This window comes from Cavia porcellus, unplaced genomic scaffold (assembly GCF_034190915.1).
Source record: "Cavia porcellus strain 051 isolate PalLab524CR breed Dunkin Hartley unplaced genomic scaffold, mCavPor4.1 scaffold_31, whole genome shotgun sequence".
NCBI classification, from domain to species: domain Eukaryota; kingdom Metazoa; phylum Chordata; class Mammalia; order Rodentia; family Caviidae; genus Cavia; species Cavia porcellus.
The window spans coordinates 17,422,294-17,444,273 of NW_026947514.1; positions in this window are offsets into that span (position 1 = coordinate 17,422,294).

The following is a 21,980-nucleotide window of genomic DNA, read 5'->3' on the forward strand; positions in this document are numbered from 1 at the left end:
ATGGAAAACAATGTGGAAGTTTTATTGGTCTGTTTGACATTTAAAATAAGACACTATAAATTGGGTGAGTTATCAGCAAGCTGTATGTATTTCTCATATATCAGGAGTCTGAGAAGTCCACCATAGGGATCTTGGCAGATCAGTGTTAGCAGGGGCTCCCTTTCTGGTTCATAAACAGCTGTCTTTACATGATGGAAATCAGGAGGGAGCTCCATGGGGTCTTTTATAAGAGAACTAATCCAACTCAACAGGGCACTTTATCACTATGCAAAGGCCTCACTTCCTTTGCTGTTCCCCTTATTGGGGATTAGTTTTTAAAAGAACTCTTTGGGAGAACACAAGCATTCAATCTGCAGTAAAGAGTCTCGCAAAATACTAAAAACAAAACTATCAAATTATCCAGTTATCCCACAATTTGGTGGGGTTTTTTTTCTAAAAGAATTGAAACCAGTAGTGAAATCAGGACCTCCCATGTTTACTAATGTGCTATTCACAATAGGCAAGGCATCGAAAATGCTTTCTTTAAAAAACACATGTTGTGTTTTGGATCATGAAATTCCTGCCACAGATCACACAACTGAAGTACACAGGGCCAGGGGCACACTCTGGGACATTGTTAGGGTAAGATGTGGAGAAGTTCTTGCAGTATGCAGGAAAGGTTGTTACCTGAGAATACTGGGTACCAGATGAGGGAAGTGATTCATGAAAGGCACACACTCTCTTCACTCTTCCAAAAGCTCCATGCAGCTGTTCTTGGTGATATTGTTGCTTTCAGAAATGCCAAGATACATGCAATTTCCTGCTTCCACCCAAGACAACATGGGAAAATCTACTAATAGGAGGTACCATGTTTCCCTTTGTATCATAATCAACGAAAGTCCTATTTCACCTACTATTAAGGTATTTAATTATCAAAATGCTTCCTTTCTAAGAGCGTGTGCCTCATGATGGATTCAAATGGGATTATTTATGTGTTGCACTTTATTAGGATGATGTGACTGGAAAAAACAACAAAATCCCTTTGTTTTCTCTCCTGCACAATCTTGTTCAATTGATACTTTAGTGATTTTCTAGTACTCCATGTGCTTTTCAGACTCACTGTGACAATGCTGGTTATTTCTGCAGCTCAAGAAATTGGTATTCCTAACTGAACCTGGCCAACACTTCCTGAAGGCACAACACCCACGATGGCACCATCAGGGATACTGCAGTTATTTCAAGGCATTCTAGAAGAGGCAATCACTTGAATGGGAACACACCAGGACTTCACCCTCCCACATCCGCAGGAATATGTACTAGCTCTTCAAGTGCACTGAGACGTTTATTTGAACTAAGAAAAAATAGGTTATCATTTTCATCTCTGCCTCTTATACTATAAACTCCCCATAGGGACAAGCAGGGGAGTGAATTCATATTTCTCTATTCTCCTTCCAACTGCATTGCAATGATAAAATACACCCCATCTTTTTAGATCGTGTGGATGCTTTATACACTGTAAAAAAATGACTTGATTTTCAACATCAAAGTACGAAAAAATTACTTAAAATTTTACCAATATGTTGAATATCCAATAACAACATCCTTTTTGACTTAAAAACCAATGACTCAGAAAATATTTGTTTAGTCATTGTGAGCACATGGTGAGTAGTGGTTTGAAACCAAAATCAAACCACTGAAAAACATCCTTGACCTCCTGAAATAACATGTTTTTCAAGTGGTGATATGTGCAGTTTCAAAAGAGAGGAAAAAGGAGACTATTGTTTACAGATCTGTTTTAGTTCCTTTCCTCATTGCTGAGACTAAATATCCAACACCTAAGGTTAAATGGGGGAAGCATTATTGTAGCTCAGTTTGTGGCGGTCTCAGTCTCTAATGAGTTGGCTCTAGGGTAAGCTGGCATGGAAAAGAGCATCACAGAGGAGAAAATGTCCATAGTAAGCAGAAGATAGTAAGAGCAAGCAAACAACAAGCCATGAGAGCCGCTTCTTTCTGTCTCTGTCTTACCCAGGCTACCTGCCCTGTGCAAGTAGCAGTCACATCCCTAATCCTAGCATCACACCATGATTCAATACCAGAATCATATCCCGGATCCCAGCAGCACAAACCTGTGATCGAAAAAGCCCCACTGTTATGGGTTAAAAACTGGTGGTCAACTTAACACTACCTGTATTAAAGCAGCATGATGCTGAGTGTAGATGTTCCACCAGAGGAAAGTTGCCAGCATAAATAAAGACATGGAGGAGAAGCTAGGCATTGTGGCTTTCTCTAAGTGCTGATGTTTGAGCTGTTGGTTCTCCTGGAGAGGCTCTCATCCTTATATTGAGCATCACTTTCTGGCTCTGGAGGGAAGACATGTGCTGCTTAATCTCCAGGACAAACTGTCTTCCTGGCATGTACTCGACTGTTCTTATTGTTGGAGCTTGGGACCTTTGTGTCACTGAGGATGGCCATGGTGCTTTTGAGGGCAGCCCTGATCTTTATTATGAGAGTGATTTCTTGGCTCCAGTGTAGAATACTCAACCTACCAGCACAGCTCCTTCACCCCACTGGCATAGACTTTCTAACTGCCACCCCTGACCTGGACCCCAGATCCGTAAAAAGTCCTTCTTGTGGGCTCTAGACCTCCAGTTGGACTTGTGGGAGGCACTGGGATGGGCTCTAGATTTTCATCTGGACTCATGGAGGACATTGCTGTGGGATCCAGGCCCTTGGCTGAATACTCCAGGTCTTTAATGTTGTAGACAGATATCCTACACTTTCTTGCCTTAAACTCTGGGTGATCATCATAAAATAATATTATAAATTCTGTGTCCTGATTTATTGTTCTCCTCATAACCTCTGACTACAACATCCACTTAAAAGTGCATTCAGCTTTAGGGAGACATTTATATAGAAGCCATAACATGAGGATATCCACAAAGGCCGAGCCTGTGAAGGTCAGTAATTAGGGTATCTATTACCTTAACCTCAGGTAAATTTTATGACTATGGTAAATTATAAATAATGTACATAATAATAAGATTTAACATTTGAACCATTTAAATTCAATGCCTTTAAGTATATTCATATTGAAGTGCAAACATTACCACCATCCATCTCTAAAATGCTTACAAATTTCAAATTGAAACACTCTACCCATTGAAATCTCTTTCATTCCTCCCTCCCCACTATCCTCCACTATGGCTGGAAAAGTATCATTGCAACCTCTGTCACTCTGAAATTAGGTACTTCAGGAACCACAGATATGTGAAATCAATTAAAATCTGCCCTTTTATAAATGACTTATTTCACAGTGAATGGTATTTTGCAGATCCATTTTGTGCTTGCATATGTCAAATTTCTTTTATTTTGAAGGAAAATGCTGAGTAATAGTCTACTGTATATGGCCCTTACATTTTATTTAATCATTCCTTCATTCACGGAAACTGGGATGATTCTACTCTTTTTTGTGGTGTTTGTGAATAACGTAATTACAAACACTAGTGAACTAATCATTGTTTTAAGTTTGGGCAGGTACTGAGAAAAGGAATTGCTGACTTAGATGTTCATTCTTAGTTTAATTTTCTGATACACTATGATAATATTTTCCCAGGTACTTGCCTCTTTACATTCCCACCAAGAGTGAACAAGTGTTCTCATTTTTCCTCATTGTCAGTTATTTTCTATTTTATAGAAATAATAGATTTGTTTGTGAGTAAAAACAAAAAATTGACTGCAATTTGATTTACGTTTCCCTGTGTCTTGCGCACTGCAATACCTGGGGAGGTGTCTGGATGATTAAATAAAACAAAATGCTATCATAAGTGGGCGAAGAAAGACTGAAAGCACCCTGAATCCAGACTGGAGCTGCAAGCAGCAGTGTCCATGTACCAAATCACCTCTGTTGGAGATTTGCAACTGAGAGAACACCAGCAGTTTCTTAAAGTACTGACTGGCTACAAAAGGTTAAAGAAAAGAGCAAAGATGAAGACAAGGAAGCAGGATCATTCCAATCACACAAGCACCTCAAAAGACATCAAACCACACAGAGAGCTGAGAAAGATAAACCATACATAGAACTGGGAAAGAACTCTCCAGAGAAGAGCAGATGCCAGGGTGGAGAGGCCAGGGGACAGGAAAATAAGGAGGCTGATACCCAGGGACACTGGGTTTTCAAAATGACATGAAAGGCTTGGAGAAACCTTCATCAGAGCAGTGAATTATTCACCAAATTGTGCTAATGAATCGCAAATGGGAGACCTATTAGGCATTTACTGGAACAGATCAAGCCCAGGGAGAAACAAGTGGAGAGGACAGAAGTGATAGAATAACTACTAGACTACAGTTAATGATGTCTTCAGTTTCTGAGACATGAAAGACTTGGAGAAGATCATTTAAGGTCTAGAGAAAATGACCAAGAATTCAGTCTTGGATGTCTCAAATTTGAGATCTACTATAAAACCAGCAGCACTGTGAAGAGAGTTGAAGGGTCTGGAGTTCAGAGACAGAGCCAGTGGTATAAAATGTGAGGATCTGCTTATCCTTGGTAGTGGTAGCAGCTTATATAAAGCTGTATTTAATCTGTAGGACAGAATGAGCTCTCTGGGAGTGAGAGAAAAGGGGACAAAACTCAGCATGGAGCTCAGGAGAAATCAAACATTGTGAGATTGGGGAAGCCAAGAGAAATGTTGAAAATGTGGCTGGTGAGAAAGAAGGAAAAACAGGTTGTGATGCAGAAACCAGGCCTGAAGTGGGAAGTGAAGGGAATGAACAGAGCCAAGATCAGACTCCAGAAAGATCTAGTCAATCAGACTGCTACCTTGAATCTCCCACCCAATACAAACAGGACTCTTAGCTGTGAGCAGGAGAAATTACAAATGCACTCTTTCTCTAGCTCAATTTAAAAGAAAGCTGAAAGCACACTACTTTAATAATAAATAAATAGAACCATTTCTGGGAGACTATCATTACCTATAATTTAACCAGATGAAATTAAATCTCCCAACTCTAAATGTCAAGAGTATTAAACACAGACTGCATTCCACTGTTATGAGCAAAATAGTAAACCAGTCTGTCATTCAAAATACCCCCAAAGCAAAAACCATGACTGTTAAACCACCTCAATTAGCCCAAAAACATTCTAGCAAAGGCAACAGCCTTTGATGAGCTGATTATATTGATTTTAATTAAACGATCTGATATCCTGAATAACTACTCAAAGAATTACTTTATCACTTTAAATACAATCTTACGTCGAAACTCCAGGCCTATCCCACCAAATTCTCTTATTGCTGCTATTGTTTGTTGTTTTCCAATCAGGACAACTGATAAGGAGTTTACCTTCAACTCTGCTCAGAAAGACCACGCTCTTTTGGCCAAAAATATGGCTCCATCATTCAGCTTCTCTCTTCCTGAGGGCAAGTGTTTTGCATATTTAGAACCTTCCAATGAACGCACTTTACGTTGCTGACAAATCATTTTCCATTCATGATTGTGGCATCTGGAAAATGAGGACCAACATGAAAACCATCCCAGGAATTAAGAGACTAGGACACGGGCAAATTCATCCTGACTTTAGTAAGGAATGGGAAGTCTCTTTATCTCCTTTGAGTAGGATAAGAAATGATGCTGCAAAAGAAGATAGTGTGTTTTTGTTTCCTTTATGAAGAAGAAGAGGTTGAACCAAGAATTTGAGAAGGTTATATCTTGGTCTTCTGGGAAATCCCTGGGTAGGTTGCTGACCTTCCAAATCAACTCTACATTGGCTGATCTCCAGGCCCAGTGCAGCCTTCAGTGAGCTACATGTTGTGTTTGAGAAAAGATTCTTGGAAGGAGGAATGGTGTCCATGGCCAGTGCATGATATCCGGTGTAATAGGAGTTGCCATTCCCCTTGTTACTAGAACTGAGAAATGCTGGGAAGAAAGCTGGACTGAGAATCATTCAAAAAAATAAATAAATAAATAAAAGATGGGGGCAGGGCACACTAGGATGCAAATATCAATAACCACAGGCTGTGGTGCACAGCGAGCCACCCTGTGACTGGCATAAAGGCCATAAGCTGAGGTAGGAGTTGTCGCATCTAAATGGATTCAAGCAGTCATCTCCTGCCAATGCCATGTGACACTGAGAGACCTCTAATTGCTGCGGTTTCCATTCCTCCCAAAGAGCAAAAGTCATCTTTCTGAAGGAGAGAGAAGGTGAATGTACAAAATACTGAGCTTTTGCCTGCAAAAAGGTTAAGCTGCTTGAAGTAGCCTCCACCCATGAACTCATTACCATTAATTGGCAATTTAGCTTTCAGTCACCCTTTGCTACTTACTGGAGTGAGGGCTAAGGAGGACAGGAAGAGCAATTACAGAATGTATAGGTAGTTAGATCAATTAGGGAATAAACAACTGTATTTTCTTAGCATAGCCAAGTGGTAGCGAGCAAATTTTCTCTGCTGTGCTCCTGAAAGGAAACTTCGTTCTTCAAGCTAAAATGCTTCAATGCATCACTGATCAGTTTTACTGCTGCTTCTTCCTGATTTCTAATCTGTCACTTCCGGTTAGACATCTGGCTCCTTAAATCTGCTATCTTCTTCCCTTTCTTTCTAACTATGCCAAAGCAACATCCTCTTCATTGGCCTAACAATCTCTTTCTCCTCTAAACCACCTTCTAAATATTATTTAAGTCTGATAAAATCATTTTCATTATATTATTTGATTTAAAATTCCTCCTGGTTTCTTACTGTATGCAGTAAGAAACGCAGTCATTGGTGTTACGTCAACCCTGAGGTAATGGTTCCTAAAGAATGCTCTTCCTACCAGCAGGATAATTATCTTCTAGAAACTCCCTAGAAATGTAAATTCTTGTATCCTAACATTGACCTACTGAGAATCAGAAATTCTTGAGCTTGGACCCAGACATCTGTCCTCTGACAACTTTCCCTGTGACATTTGTACTGGTTTTCTTTGGGAAATAGTTTCCTGGTGGAACCTTGGAAGTTAACTCAGGATTTTCAGTGATCAATAAGAGTTGTGGATGGAGCCTTGGGAGAGGCAGGGATCAGAAAGGGAAAGACACCAGGCCACCAGCTGTGTTCAGACAAGGACTGCCTCTTCTTTCTGCTCTGCACAGAGTTCCACCTTATGTATTATTTGTGTAAGTTGTGAGATTTATTCAAGGCTCTTATTCTCTTCTTGTCTTTCTCCTCGTCCATTGTTTCTCTTCTCTTCCCTCCTTTTTTCTTCTCTCTTCTCTCCTTTTCACTTCTCTTTTCCTTTCTTTTTAGAAATAACTATGATTGCGCCATAAATATGTGTTGAAACATCTTCATTCCATTGAATTAATTTTTCAGTCATTCAAAAATCAATTTTTCCTCATATAGGAATTCCATACTCTTTTTCTGATTGTCACTCTGGCAATATCCTACAACCCTGACTGTTGCTATATTGCCAAATTTATTTTTGGGTAGAGTGATTCTTCCTGTAACAGTCTTTCTTATTCAAGATTATTTTAGGTGTTCTTGTATTTGTGGTTTTCCTCATAAATTATAGATTCACTTTGCAAGAAACTTTGCCAGGATTCTATTAGGAACTTTTGATCTAAAATAGTAAAGCTACAGGTCAGTTTGGACACCTTTGTTTTATTGAGTCTTTTGATTCAGGACCATAGTATCTCCATTTATATATTTAAGTCTTTGATTCTTTCAGAAATTCTTGCAATATTGAGCAAAAGATAATGTAAATCATTCATTTTTTTCTTTGGGATGGTTAAAAATAGTATTATACTTTTAATATTGGTACTTACACGTTAAATTTTGGAATATAACATACAGAATGTAATTGATTATATTTGTTTATCTTATTCTTACAATCTGACAACAATTGTCAGAATTCTTTTTAAATTTTGTTTTACATTCTTTGACCTAACGTATTATCTCAAGGGCAGAGGATACACCTCACCTAGTACAGCACCTGCCTGGCAAGCGTGAGGTTAAGAGTTTGATCCTCAGTCCTCAGTATCAAGAAAACAAACAAACAAACAAAAAACAACATATTATCTCAAGGAAGAATTCTAGATTCTTCCTTGAACAAAGTACTTAATTCCCATAAGAAGGTAACCTCCATTGCCCACCCTTAATCTGATACTTTCCAGCATTTTTGTTTTTTTGACCGTGATGCATCATCATCTTACGTGGTTTAAAAAATGCAGCCTCCCAAGGCAGACTCTAAAGTTTGTGAAGGCAAACTGAAGCCTGCCCTTTTAATCTGATATCCCTGTTAATTCTTGTACTCATTGAGGTTTGAGAACATGCCATGGATTAAGACAAAAGGTATTTCCTCTTTTGCAAACTTCGCAGCCATATCCAGCCTATCCTATCTGCTCTGAATTGCCATGCATCAGGTTCACATTTCATTACTTCCAAACTTTTATAATATTTCCTCTGCTAACCTTGCAAACATTACACACTTTTACACAGCCTAAAATTAACCTCAAGACTGCACTGAACTATCATATTGTCTTCCACATCTCAACACTGACCTGACTCAGTATGCTCTAAATGCTGTTCAGACATCCTGCTAGGTGCACATGGAAGTCCTTTCTACATCCATACAAGTAAATATATATTTTTAGGGTATGTATTATCTATCCGAAGTTCTTTTCCTGTGAACACATCACAGTAGATGACCCAGTTTTCCTTTAATTGATACACACAAAACAAACTGACTCTCATTTCTTTATGTAAAAGCTTACGTTCATTAAAGGACCGTTTCAACTCCTCTTTCCCTAGCACCTACAAATGGAAAATAACATCTATCATATTCAGTCTTCTTCAAGGAAGTTCCTTTACTCTTTACTGTTTTCTCTTGCATCATTCCATTAAGAATATATATATAATATTGTGGTAGCCAGTTTTTCATCACTGAGAACAAATGCCTGCCGTAGGCAACTTAGAGTAAGAAGGATTTATTATTGCTCATGGTGTTCAGATGTTTTGGTCCGTGATCTCTGACTCTAACACAAAAACAGAATGTCACAAAGCAATGCTGCTCATTTTATGGTAGCCAGGAAAGAGAGCAGGGTGATGGTGCCAGAAAAGAAAAGGCCAGGGTTAGGTTTAATACTGATTGTCACAGCCCCATAACCCACACAGACACACACAGAAGCAGGCTTTCTAATCCTGTGGGTGCCTCACGTTAACAATCCAGCATGTGTGTCACAAACACTTGAGATCTCTCAACTGTAAAATTTAAAAAAAATGAATAATACTCTCTTCCTCTTTAGTTAATACTGCATTCTATTTTGAGCTTAATATGTAAAGTCACCTTTACTTTTTAAGTTGTTGAATCCTGAATTTGCACTCATTGAAAATGACCTGATTTTGTAAATGGAACACCTGGTCCTCTCATTGCCAAAACTGGAGAGTCATTCCAACCTTTGCTCTCATACCTGAGGTAACTAAGGCACCAGACACCATTGTTCCTCCTGGAAACATCTCTCCATCATTTAGTCTGTCTGTTCCTCCCAATGTCCAGGCTCACTGCTCTGATTTATTATTTAATAATGTCTCACTTGAACCATTGATACAATAATCAAAATTTACTCCCTTTTGTAGTCTAATATTTGTAAAATCAACTCCTACTTCAGATAAATAGTCATCTTTGTATGTTTTATTTATTCCTATCCTTTGCACTCCAAGTAGGACACAAGCAGTGTGACATGGCTTCTACTCGTCTGTAAGCACTCTGAACCAAACATTACTGAATTGCTTGTGCCCATCCAACAATTTAATTTTCTTAACATACTTGTTATTAATGTGATTTCTTTCACATTCATAGGTGATTTCTTTCACATTTTAGGCACTTTTCAGTCTTTTTATTATAGTATTTTCATGTATTTTCCTATGATCACTCATATCACAATATTTTACCTCTGTTTGGTTAGCTGTTGTCTATTAAATCAGTATAAATTTTATTAAAACAAATATCTCCAACTTGCTGTAATCTGTTTCTGAAAGTTCTTTGTAAAATAGTAATCGCATATATGACCAAAGACCTATCAAATATTTCTGAATAAAGCATTGAATGGTGGATGAGAATGAAGCATACAACACCTCAGCCCAAGAATGAGATAAATAGATAGATCAATAGATAGATGGAGATAGATAGATACATAGGTAGTTAGACAGTTTTGTCTTTTTTGAGGCAAATTTTCACTCTACCATTTAGGCTGTCCTTGAATTCACAGTGATAGTCCTGATTCACCCTTTCAAGTGCTGGAATTACAGGCACGCAATAGCATGCCCAGCTCAAGAGTGACACATGTTTTGAAGTATAGTGGATGATGAATGTATAGAAGAGAAAAAGTTTATGATCAGAGAGGTTTGATGTTGGCCTATAAGCATGGACTTTCCAAGAGGAAAAAATAAAGAGAGTTGCCATTGGAGGGAATAGGTCCAATATAACTAAACACATTCACAAGACATGTTAAGTCAGAGCTGCGTAGTCTCCTGTGGCAATCTACCTGGAAAACAGGAAAATTGCTGCACCAGGAAACAAGAACATCAAAAGATGTTGCAACTCATTGTGAACATTTTACAGTGCTCTGCTAAGGAATTCAAACAGACATTCAAAAGCCACTTAAGTATTTTGACAGAGTGAGTGTAAGAAATCTTTTTTGTCATAGAATGAAACAGTGGGTTGTACAAGTTGCAATTAGGTGTAGAGAAAATGGGAAATGACTTCCACGATTAAGGAGACAAGTAATACGGATCAGAAGTGATCTGTGAAAACTGGCAAACAAGACCATCCAGAATCTAGCTTGTGACTCAGCTCCCTGGCTTCACAGAATGTCCTAAATAATATACAGAAATTTATCCACATGCACTGCCTTTTCCAATAAGAGAACTGTGTTTCACTAGGTACTACAATAGCAACAACACTTAAAAACTGACGTGCTTCCATTATGAATTCAATGTAATTTTCTAAGCACAATTTTAACTTCCTGGATTCTAAAAGATCTTTTCAAATCATAAAATCTAATATTAATTTAAAACTTGAAGCATGCAGGAGAAAACTATGATAATTCCAAGCAAGAACAAAACATTATTTTTTTTTACAAGAACGGAATAGGAATGAAGAGCTAAGAAAACAAATTAAAAATGAAAGTTTCTATTCAAATACTTTATAATGATTACATAAAGTTTACTGAGCTGGCTTGTATTTGTATGTCTAACATAACATCATTCATACTATCACAGACTCTGCAAATTGATATCGTAAATACATTCGTATCTGACATTACTACAGAGTGCACAGACACACAAATATGCAAACAGATTTATTATAAACATGTTAGATTTACTGCAAATCTCAAATGGCCAAAGTTTTAGATTTCTTAGACGCTATAACTTACGACTCATATCAGACTAATAAGACCACACTGCAAAAGAATTCATATTCTTATCTTTGCAAAGGCAGCTGAAAGTCCGTGAGAATTATAGATAGAGAAGATTTTGGAGGTCAGGAATCTTGTTCTTCTTGCCAACTCTGCTGCTGCTTTAATTCTCCATCTCTCTAGTTTCTGCATGGGTAAGGAGGATACTTGTACTTGCTTTGGAAAAACATCTCCTCTCCTCATGTTTACAGCTCTCATTTCTAAGCATTCAGTCTGACCTTCCTCTTGTCAGAGCTTCCTTGTTATGCAGAGTTCTCTTCCTATAGCTAACGCAGTACCACTCGCTAGACACCTAAACGGCAATGCAAGGCACTGTGTAATTCATCATTTAATGGATTTTCCTGTCTTTGGAACTGGTTGAGAAGATTCTTGGTACATGGGCCATATATTATATTCTTTTTGTAATAGAACACCAAACAATTTACTGAATGCACATTCATCCTACCATAATGAAATATATTTTGGAACTTATTTTTTTAAGTCAGTATTTATTGGAAAGATAAACATTCTCCCAGTTTTATACATCCTATCCAGAATCTTGATAACTGCTGCTTCTTAAGTGATCCTCAGTATTTATGCTGGGCACTGACCTTGTGTATCTCTCTTCAAGCCCTCAGTTGATGTCCGTGCAATTGTTTGCACATCATCCTCAGCTCACTCTCCCCAGCCTGCCACTATCACAGCAATGTACAAATAAAACTGAACTTTAAAACATCTCTCTAGGAAGAGTAGATACCGAGAAACCAGCCAGACACACTCTCTGCTCCATTACTGCATGCAGCTCACACCAGAAATCTTCATGAAGCCAGAGGAGCATAGAAAGATGGGGCAAACATGGTGAAGAAATTCAAAAGCCCTTCCAGGCTTTTCATGGATGCAACTAACCACAGAGAAACACATTCGTATAAGCTGGCTGGGGCTACATGTCATTTCAGAGAATATTCAATAAGTGCTTTCGTAGGATCATGACAAAGGGAAAGCTTTGCAAGATACTCCAGAAATCCAGCAAGCTCCATTCAAGCCAGCACCCAGATGACAGAGACCTGAGAAATCTACTGGGGGATCGACGTCCAAGTCTATACTTTTTTTGTGTTTTGCTCCAATTTCTCTGTTTCCTGTACTGTGCATTTCTTTCTCTCGGATCCAATAACCTTTCTTTATTTTGATCTCATCAAAGACTGTGAATTCCCAGAGTTTCAAAAAAATATAAAAGTTACTAATTGTATTAGCTTTCCCCAAGTAAATGTGAAGATGTTTTAAAAGTTGTTTTCTTTTATGTGTTATATAACATTTTCTCCCTTATGACCCAGGCTGCCCCCAGCTTCACTCTGCTCTGCACCCTGAAATGCTGAGGCTCTGGGATTACAGTGAAAGATCCTTTCCTCTGTCTTAGTAAATTGGCTTTGGTGGATGCACGGTGCAGACAGGAAGAGACTGAGAGAGTCTCTGCTGGGTGGCCACTAATCCCTCACCTAGAGCTCTTAAGCTTGCAACTGCCCTTCCCTGATCCCTTGCACCTCATCCTTTTGTTGTTATTGATCTTGTCCTTGTCTGCAAGGTGCTACACTTTCTCTTACTGACTTTTCTAAATTTTACCAAAACCTTTTGAGATGGTCTCCTCACCAAACTTCTTCATGTGTGCCATCCGTTTCCTCCCAAGACCCTAACAATAAATCTGTTACAGTTTGTGTCTAGATGTCCCCCCAAAACCTCATGTGGTGATGAAAGGGAGCTTTTTCAGAGGCGGTTGAATCTAGAGTTTGTGACTGCTTTATAGTGTAGTGCTGGGATTAAGGATTTTGAGATTAGGGTGGGTGATTGCTGGGTTGGTCCACTGACTGGATTGGCATCACCTTAATCCCACAAATCTGGATTAGATAAAAGTGGAAGAAAGAAGCTTCTTTCACCGTTTTTGTACTTATTGATTTTGCTGTCTTCTGTAGTCAAAGCTGTCATGCTGGGAGCCACTCCGTTTTGAAGCCAGCCAAAATAAACTGAAATCTCCATAAACCTTGAGTTAAGTAAGCTTTTCCTCCCTTCAAATGTTGGATATTTCATTTTATCAATGAGAGAAATGTGACTGATACAGTATCTCATACCTGTTTGTAGGAAATCAACATTACAAAGGGTAAGTTTAAAAATGGAAAGAAAAACAACTTGGAACTGTCATGTTTAGGGCCTTTGTCTTAAAAAGAAAGAAGAAAGGAGAGGAGAGGAGAGGAGAGGAGAGGAGAGGAGAGGAGAGGAGAGGAGAGGAGAGGAGAAGACAGGGAAAGAGAGGAGGGGGGAGGAATAAAGGGTGAAAGGAAAGGAAAGGGAAGGGAAGGGAAGGGAAGGGAAGGGAAGGGAAGGGAAGGAAATTATTTTTTAATACTTCTCTACACAGATTCAAGATTGTTTTAGCCAATCCCAACTGACCTCCGTATTCTCAGATTCACTGAAGAGTGAAACTCTGTGCTACTTCTCATGAAGTTTTAGCACCTCAAACTTTCAGACTTGGTAAAGGTTGTCACATCCTTAATTTATAGTCTGACGAATGGATAGATGAAGCTATTAGACTCTTGTGTAAATTAGATGTGACTAGCACCCACCAGCTTATGGGGCCATCAAGCTCCTTTATACTGAGTCTTTTGACAGATGATTTTTATAACATTATTATTATTTCCTATCCTCTTGGGATATATTATCCTTAATAATACTAACTACTAATTTTTATCATATTAGTTTATTGAAATAAATATACCAGTAACATACAACATCGCTTTTTAATATTCATGTGATTATCTATGTTCATAAACAGTGTGTTAAATGATTCTGAACCTCAGGGTAATTACAGAGAATAACTGGAAATAAATGCTAGATTATACCAACTGTAAGTTTTTCTCCCACTGTCCTTTAAGTTCCATGAGTTGTTCTATAATTTTGTCCTGGATGCACATATTAGCAGTTGTTTTAAATGAAAAATAAGAATCAACTCCTGAGTAGTCTATTTTATCTAAAAAAAAAATGAGCAAAATACAAGTTGGCATGACATTTCATATTATTCAGAAATTATTTATTCAGTCTTAAACTTATAACATACATCATGATGTTAAAAATATGTTGGCATTTTTTCACCAAGAATACTTTTTAAAATTCCCATCTATGATCATAAATCATTTAAATATGTAATCGCTGTGCTGTTACCAAGAAAATGAGAGAAAATACAGAACCTTTTCCTCTTTGTCAAATAATGTGAACATCATATTTAGATATGAAGACTAAAATTATTTTCTGAACACTTTCCCAACTGTCTTTACTTTTGTTCCTAATCCAGAAAGGGGCATCTTCAGATGTATCTGTTTATTGCAATATTATGATCCCTTTAACATTTACAGGGAACCAAATTCTATTCCTTTATTTTAATAAATGTACATAGTCACTTAATTCTTCTCCAAACTTTTGTTTTTGTTGTCTATTTTGTTTCTTGTTTTTCTTATATTTTGTTTTGTTTTTTTCTAATACAGAAAGGATAGATGTATATGTATAGGTTTATATATGCCTAAAACTTCTAAAAAATTTACTAGAATTGATTTTATTATGTGTGATGGTATGAACAGCTACTTGGAAGAAAATGAGACATTATAATAGCCATCACCAATTTTCTGTCATCTTTTTTTGAAGTCCAATAATGCTTTTGTTCATTCTTTTGATTGGTTTTACTCTGTTTTCTATTATTTGATTTCAATATGTGTGAAGGTATAGACATCTATTTTGAAGAAGACCAGAGACATTGTGGTAGCCACTGTTGATTTTTCTATTATCAAATTTTGAAGACCTGCAATGCTTTCATTCTTTTATTTTGATTGATTTTTATACTATTTTATTTGAATTCATTATATGTGAAGATATGGAAACTATTAAAAAAAAAAAAAAAACAAGAGACATTATGGGAGCCACTATTGATTTCCTGTTGTCTTGAAATCCTGTCTTGCTTACATTGTTTTGTTCTAATCTGCTTTTTTCAGTTTTGTTTTGTCTTATTTTATTCTCTTTAAAATAAAATTAATAATGTGGAAAAACAATCTTCTCAAAATGCAGTCAAAGCAATCAGCAACAGATTCATCAAAACTGTGATATTAGTAAAATGAATGTAAAAATATTTTGAGATCTCAGCTGGTTTGTGCCAACTATTATTATTCTCCTCATAAACCAATCTGAATACCAAGAAATACAAACTTCAGTATTTTTTATTCTGAGCCAGCTTAATTTTACTTCTTGCACGGTTTAAATTTCTATTAAATAGTGCAAGAAAAAAACCTTATTCTTTCAAGAAAACTTTAAATATGTAATGATTGACCAGCCCTATTTAGAAACACTTTTTAATAAAATGATTAGATCATTAAACCTGGTTTGAAAAATTTCTGTACGGGAAGAAAAACCCACCATAGGCTGCACAAACATTTGCAAAACCTTCTGATGCAGACTATGAGGAAGGAGAATACATTCTTTAAATCAGAACCCATATGGGGAAGAGCAAATGCTTGGCCCCTAAGAGATTGTATTTTTTAAGAGCAAAAGTCACTTGACCTTTGAGCTAACAATAAGTGATGAAAATTCCTCAAAGCAACACCCAGAGCTGTTTTTAACAACAAGTTGCACTACTAGGAAGGGAAGATTTTCTTTTTAAAGAGAATAACTAATTATACATTTCCATTAATATTTGATACAATTACTAGATGGAAACCTATCACCGGATTTATTGGAGAACTGGAGCAGTAACACAATGAATGAGAAAATAAATAATTATATATTTCCATTAATATTCGATGCAATTATTAGGTACAAACCTATCACCAGATTTATTGGGAACTGGATAAATAATATAATAAATGAACTCACACATTGATGCAATCAAATTGAGTGGACATGGCCTTGTTTTATTCAGGACGATATCTCAATGCAGACTTTGGGAAGGACTTTCTCTAATGGTGTACAAGCAAGAAAGCATAAAAGATACTTATAAAGCAGCAGATATTTAAAGTGAAGGTGCACTTCTTTTTCGGATACTCTGGATTCACTTAATTAGAGCTGGAATTATTCCAGTTTGTTTTGAACACTGTGGAACTATTTATTCTTCAGATCTATTTCTTCTCATTCTTTGTTATCCACGAATCCCTTGTGCTGAGCACTCCTTTGCTATTTAGCTGCAGAACCTTAGAGAAGCTCACAACATTCTCTCTTGGTAGCCTTTGAAATAGGCCTAAAAAATCATCTTTGCCAAAAATGACGTTCAATAAGGCCACATAGGTAAAACACAATTGCTTCTCCTTAGTCTCCAAATCCTAACCTTAGCTCAAATAATTCCATAGGGGAAAGAGCCTTAGAATTACACAGACTTAAATTTCACACATTGTTTGAATTTTACAGATACTTGAAATCACTGAGTTTCAGGTCAGAACTCCCAAAACTTGTAGCTTTCAATGAAACTTTTATGTGCTAATTTATATGAAAAACCCTAGCATAAGGGTGAGATAAAAGGGATGCCTAATTAATTGTACTTGCTCTTACCAGAATAACATTATTACTTAACCTTATATAATTGTTGTGAAGAATAAATGAACTAGTGAATAAAGATTTTTGAAAGAACTCTCATATCAAAATTGTTCTTGAGCTAAAACTTAAAAGGAAATTAGCTACTTTGTCACAATAATTAATGTTCAAGAATCTCAATAATATTAACTCAGATATTGGAAATGAGAAAAAATGAGGATTAGAGCTACAGGAAATCAGAGAATAAGTCACGCAGCCTAGATATGGGTAGTTATAGTGAAATGAAAAAGCTGAATTAGTGACATTTTATTCTATTTTCTTTATTAGAGCTTAGTCCTTCAGTAAGTACTTAAAATTAAATCTTTATATGTTGGAACATCCAGAGAAACAGAAATATATAAATATATATATTCAATATAAATCATATGTATGTGGTATATGTCTATATGTGAAAATATATATTGTAAGAAATTGCTAACCTGAGGGTGGAGACCAGCAAGTAAGTTCTCAGCTCTGTAGGTCCACTTGCCAAGCTAAAGCCCAGAAGTGCCAAGAGCTTCATTTCAATCCAAGCTCAAAGGTCTAACAATCATGGGGACCAATGGTACAGTTCCTGTTTGAAGGCTGGCAGTCTTGAAACCCACAAAGAATTAATCTCTTAGTGTGACCCCAAAGGCAAGAAAGAAGCCAAAGGTCCAGTTCGAAAGAAGTGAAGCATGAATTCTGTCATATTAGGGGAGGAGGGTGTCAGGATTATGTTCTATTAGGCCTTTGATTGATTAAATTTTTCCCACTTTCATTGTATCAGGTAACCTGCTTTACTCAACCTTTTAAAATGCAAGCTCTCATCTAATCCTACCCATACAGACACACCCAGAGCAATGTTTAAGCAAATATCTGGAAATCACATGCTATATTCAGCATATAAAATTAATCATAACACTCTTACAGTTGGTGTCTAGTCATAGAAACACAAAATATTTCTTCCCAAGTTTATCTAACCCACATAACATTAATCTATCTGACGTCTATAGATAATCCTGCTATGGAATTTTCTGAGTGCCACACTTTAGTCACTGCATGATTCTAGTTCATGGACATAGACATGGATACATATGTGACACATGCTTTATATGATATAAGGACATGGACTTTAATAGAACTGAAGAAGCTAACGACATATTGAAGCGAAAAAGTGACGTGATCGGATCTGTTTTTAAATGATGACCTAACAGTAGTATGTAGGGTGGTATTTTCTCTGGCTATTATCTCCTGAGATTCTAATTGTGTCCACATCACAGTGCTCTGTCCTCACAATTCTTACCATCTCTATTTATTCTCATTTCATAGTTATAGCATCAAATACTTTAGTAATTATATAACCAGGGACAATATAGGAGAGGCTGTGGAATGTGCAATTAGAATAATACTCTACAATTCTTACAAAATTTTCCATTGTGTCTACAAACTATCAAGGCTTTAATCATGATCATGATCATGGAGAACATGATCAAGGAAAAACTGAGGCAAAATAAAAAGAAAAGGAAGAATTCTGGGCAAACGTGCTGCCATAACAATCTTGTAACCGTGCTCTAATGGCTAACAATGACAAAACCCAGAAAACACTGCTCAAACCAATGAACAAGTACAATATTTACACACAGGCATTCCCCAGAGGTTCTGGGTAAAATCTGTCAACCATCAAAACTGAATCTGCTGTGGCAAACTTAAGCTACACTTTGGTAAGTTCTGAGAATTTGCTGCTTTTATAACCAAGGATGTTCCCCAATCATCTGTAATTTTATTAGCATAAAGCTAGAGCTCACTGACCTGAGGTGGCAGAGAATAGAGCTTAAGGCAAGGAGAGTGGTTGGAAGTGTAGGAAGAATACGTAGAAGACAGGCTGTCTTTAGAAAGGTAAGCCCTTAATTTGGAGAAAAATTAAGTAGTTTTGGCAGACCACCAAATTATGCAAACATAAAGTAGACCACCAGGGGGCAGGATGAAAAAGTGGTGCACAGAAGAAGCCATTAATACAGCTCAAAAATAGGAGCTGTTTCGTGGTGGAAGGTGAGATAAAGTTGCTGTGTGAATCCAGGCATGTTAATTGTTCAGTGGAGAAAACAGTAATATTTCTCAGAGAAGACAGAGAATCCAGTGTTGTTGCAACGCATTCTTTACAATGTCCAGTTTTCAAGCAAAATTTTTGAGGCGTTACAAAACAAAACCGGAAATAAAACACCTCTGAAGAAGGAACAGTCAAAAAAATCTTAAGTCCTAGAGAACCTAGAAGTGTATTTGAGTCGACAATGTCTTCAAAAAGTCATTTGAGTGACGATGAAAGAATTAAGGGGAAATATGGTAATAAACAACAAAGAAGAAATCTCAGCAGGACAAACGTTAAATTTTAAAAAGGCAATTAGTAAGGCAAAAACTGAATTGATTGAAATTATTTATCAAATGAGCTCAATGGTATATTCGAAATGGCAGAAGAAAGACTTTTAAAACATAAAATGCAAAGATAGAAATCCACCAGTTCATAGAGCAGAGAAGGAAATTATTGAAAAAATGAACAGATTCTCATAAAAAGAATATCAAGCAGTCTAATCTGTGGAAAATAAAAGGTGTAACAAATATGTAATTTGAGTTTCATAAGCAAACAAAAATTTGCCATGTTTGATGGAAAATTAATTTATATTTCTAGATTCTTGAAAACGCCAAGTACAGTAAGCAAAAATAAACCTACTCAGGTATAGCAGGTATAAACTGTTGAAAAATAAAGATAAAAGACAATCTTCAAAGTAGGTAAATGTAAATACTATGTTGTCAACAGGAGAGCAATTGTTACAAGGTATGATCAAAACATAAGATGAGTGTTTAGATTTTTAAAAATTCTTATAGTAAGAGACACATTGCAATTAATATCCTGCAGCATAATCCCTTTCCCTTCAAACACTAGCAGCCAATCATTCTTTCCACTTGCTGAAACTGTTCTGGAAGTCTGTTTAATAATTACATTATTTACATTAATACATTAATATTTACATTATCATGTTCACTGTGATGTCCTGAATTGGTTTAAAACATTTCGATCATTTTGACATTAAGGAAGAGTCCCAACTCACATGGTGCCAGATCCAGTTGGTAAGGTGGGTGAAGACATGGCGTATTATTTTTGTCAGCCTGCATTTCTCTTGGATGGCTCTGGGAAACTGTATTCATTGCTTGTTTTGATGACATCTTGTGAAGACACAAAAGAGGAACTCCAGAATGTCTTCAGAAAGTGATCAGGATGATAGAGTTAGTATGATTGAAGCATGAGGGGAGTGTTTTTAAAGGGATTAATGGCAATGTCTTTTACTGAAATAATTGTTTAAAAATAAACATTTGCTGTATATGTGGATCATGTCTTGGATAATAAATGGCTGATTTATTGTGAGAAACCAAAGAGCCAGCTGTAAATGGAATAATATCAAGGTGCTGGTAAAAGAAATGGAAATAAAAGTTGTAACTGAGAGTTGTATGACCAAGAACACTGTCCAACAAAAAAGGAAAAAAATATTTCATAAAAACCGGCATAATAGTGAATGCTGATTATCAATCTGATTGTATTAATAGCTCCTGGATAGGTGATAGTATTTTGAGTATGCTAATTTAATTAATGGGTAACCCATTGATGAGTCACAGCTAAATGGTTTATTAGGAGATGGGAGTATGAATTTGAAATATATGACAGTTAATCCTATTTATCAACTTGACTAGATTAAGAGATTCCTGGAGGAGTGATTAGACTGTGAGGGCTCTGTATTCTTTTTAGATTAATCTACCAATGCTCATAGCTAAATGTGCTATTAAGAGGTGGGACCAGTTGAAGGTGAGTCCTTGGGTATCTCACTGGAACTCTTTCCCTCTGCTCTGTTTTCTGGCTGCCATGAAATGGGCAGCTCTTTTCACTATAAGCTCCTGACTTGATGTTTATGTTTTGGAACTAGAAAGCTGTGTACTGAAACCTCTAAAACTGTGAGCCAAAATAAATCTCTCCTTCTTCAAGTTGGTTTTCTCAGTTAATTTTTTTTTCATCATGATGAAAAATTTTCAAAAAACAAAGAATGATTGTGGACATTTTTCAGGATGAAGACAAAGGGTACTCAAGAATAATTAGCATCTAGAGAAAAATATGAAGAGCAGCAAATTGGTATAAAATAGCTATATGTGCTTAAAAATAGCTATTTGATAAATTGATAAGTTTATTATATATATCAATATACACATGCATACACAGTTGATATGATAAATAGATGATATAATATACGTACAAACAAATATAAATAAAATGTAGATAAAAATTGTAACTGTGAGGAAGTAGTAATGTATTTCTGGATCTTTTCAAGGCCAAAATGAATGTGAAAGGTAAATGTTCTGAATCAGTTAAAGACATCGAAGCAGTCATCACAAACATTACGATAATAATTTTTGAATTTCCACATTGATCATACTTTTTAACTATACATCATATCATCTGAGTCACATATGGCAATTGTGATAGTGTTCAGACAGACGTGGTTCATTTTGTTTATGATGTGAAATTCATTGGACTTGTTTGGCAGGAAGGAATAAACACTCCAGCTAAATTAGTAAGTATTTGTGCATTCCAAAAGATGAGCAATAACAGAAATTTCAGAGGCCAGCTGCACAGGTAAATTGTCTAAGGATCTAGGAGTCCAGTCACTAAATATACAATAGGTGCTAATATTTCTGCTTACTAGACTGTTTATAACAATCCTTTCAACTGCTTAATTTCTAGGATTTCCACTTACTTTTTCTTACTATTGGAACTGTAGAAGGAACCCCGCCCTAGGCCTGCGAACTGTTTTCTTTGCCTAGGACCCGGATCCCACTGCCTGTGGGTCACATAAATCCGGCAGAGGCTTGGAACTCTCCTCTTCACCTGTGGGCCAGGCTCCGGCTCCCTGTTGGTCCAGTAAGACCAGCAGAGGCAGAGAACCCTGCCCTAGGCCAGCGAACT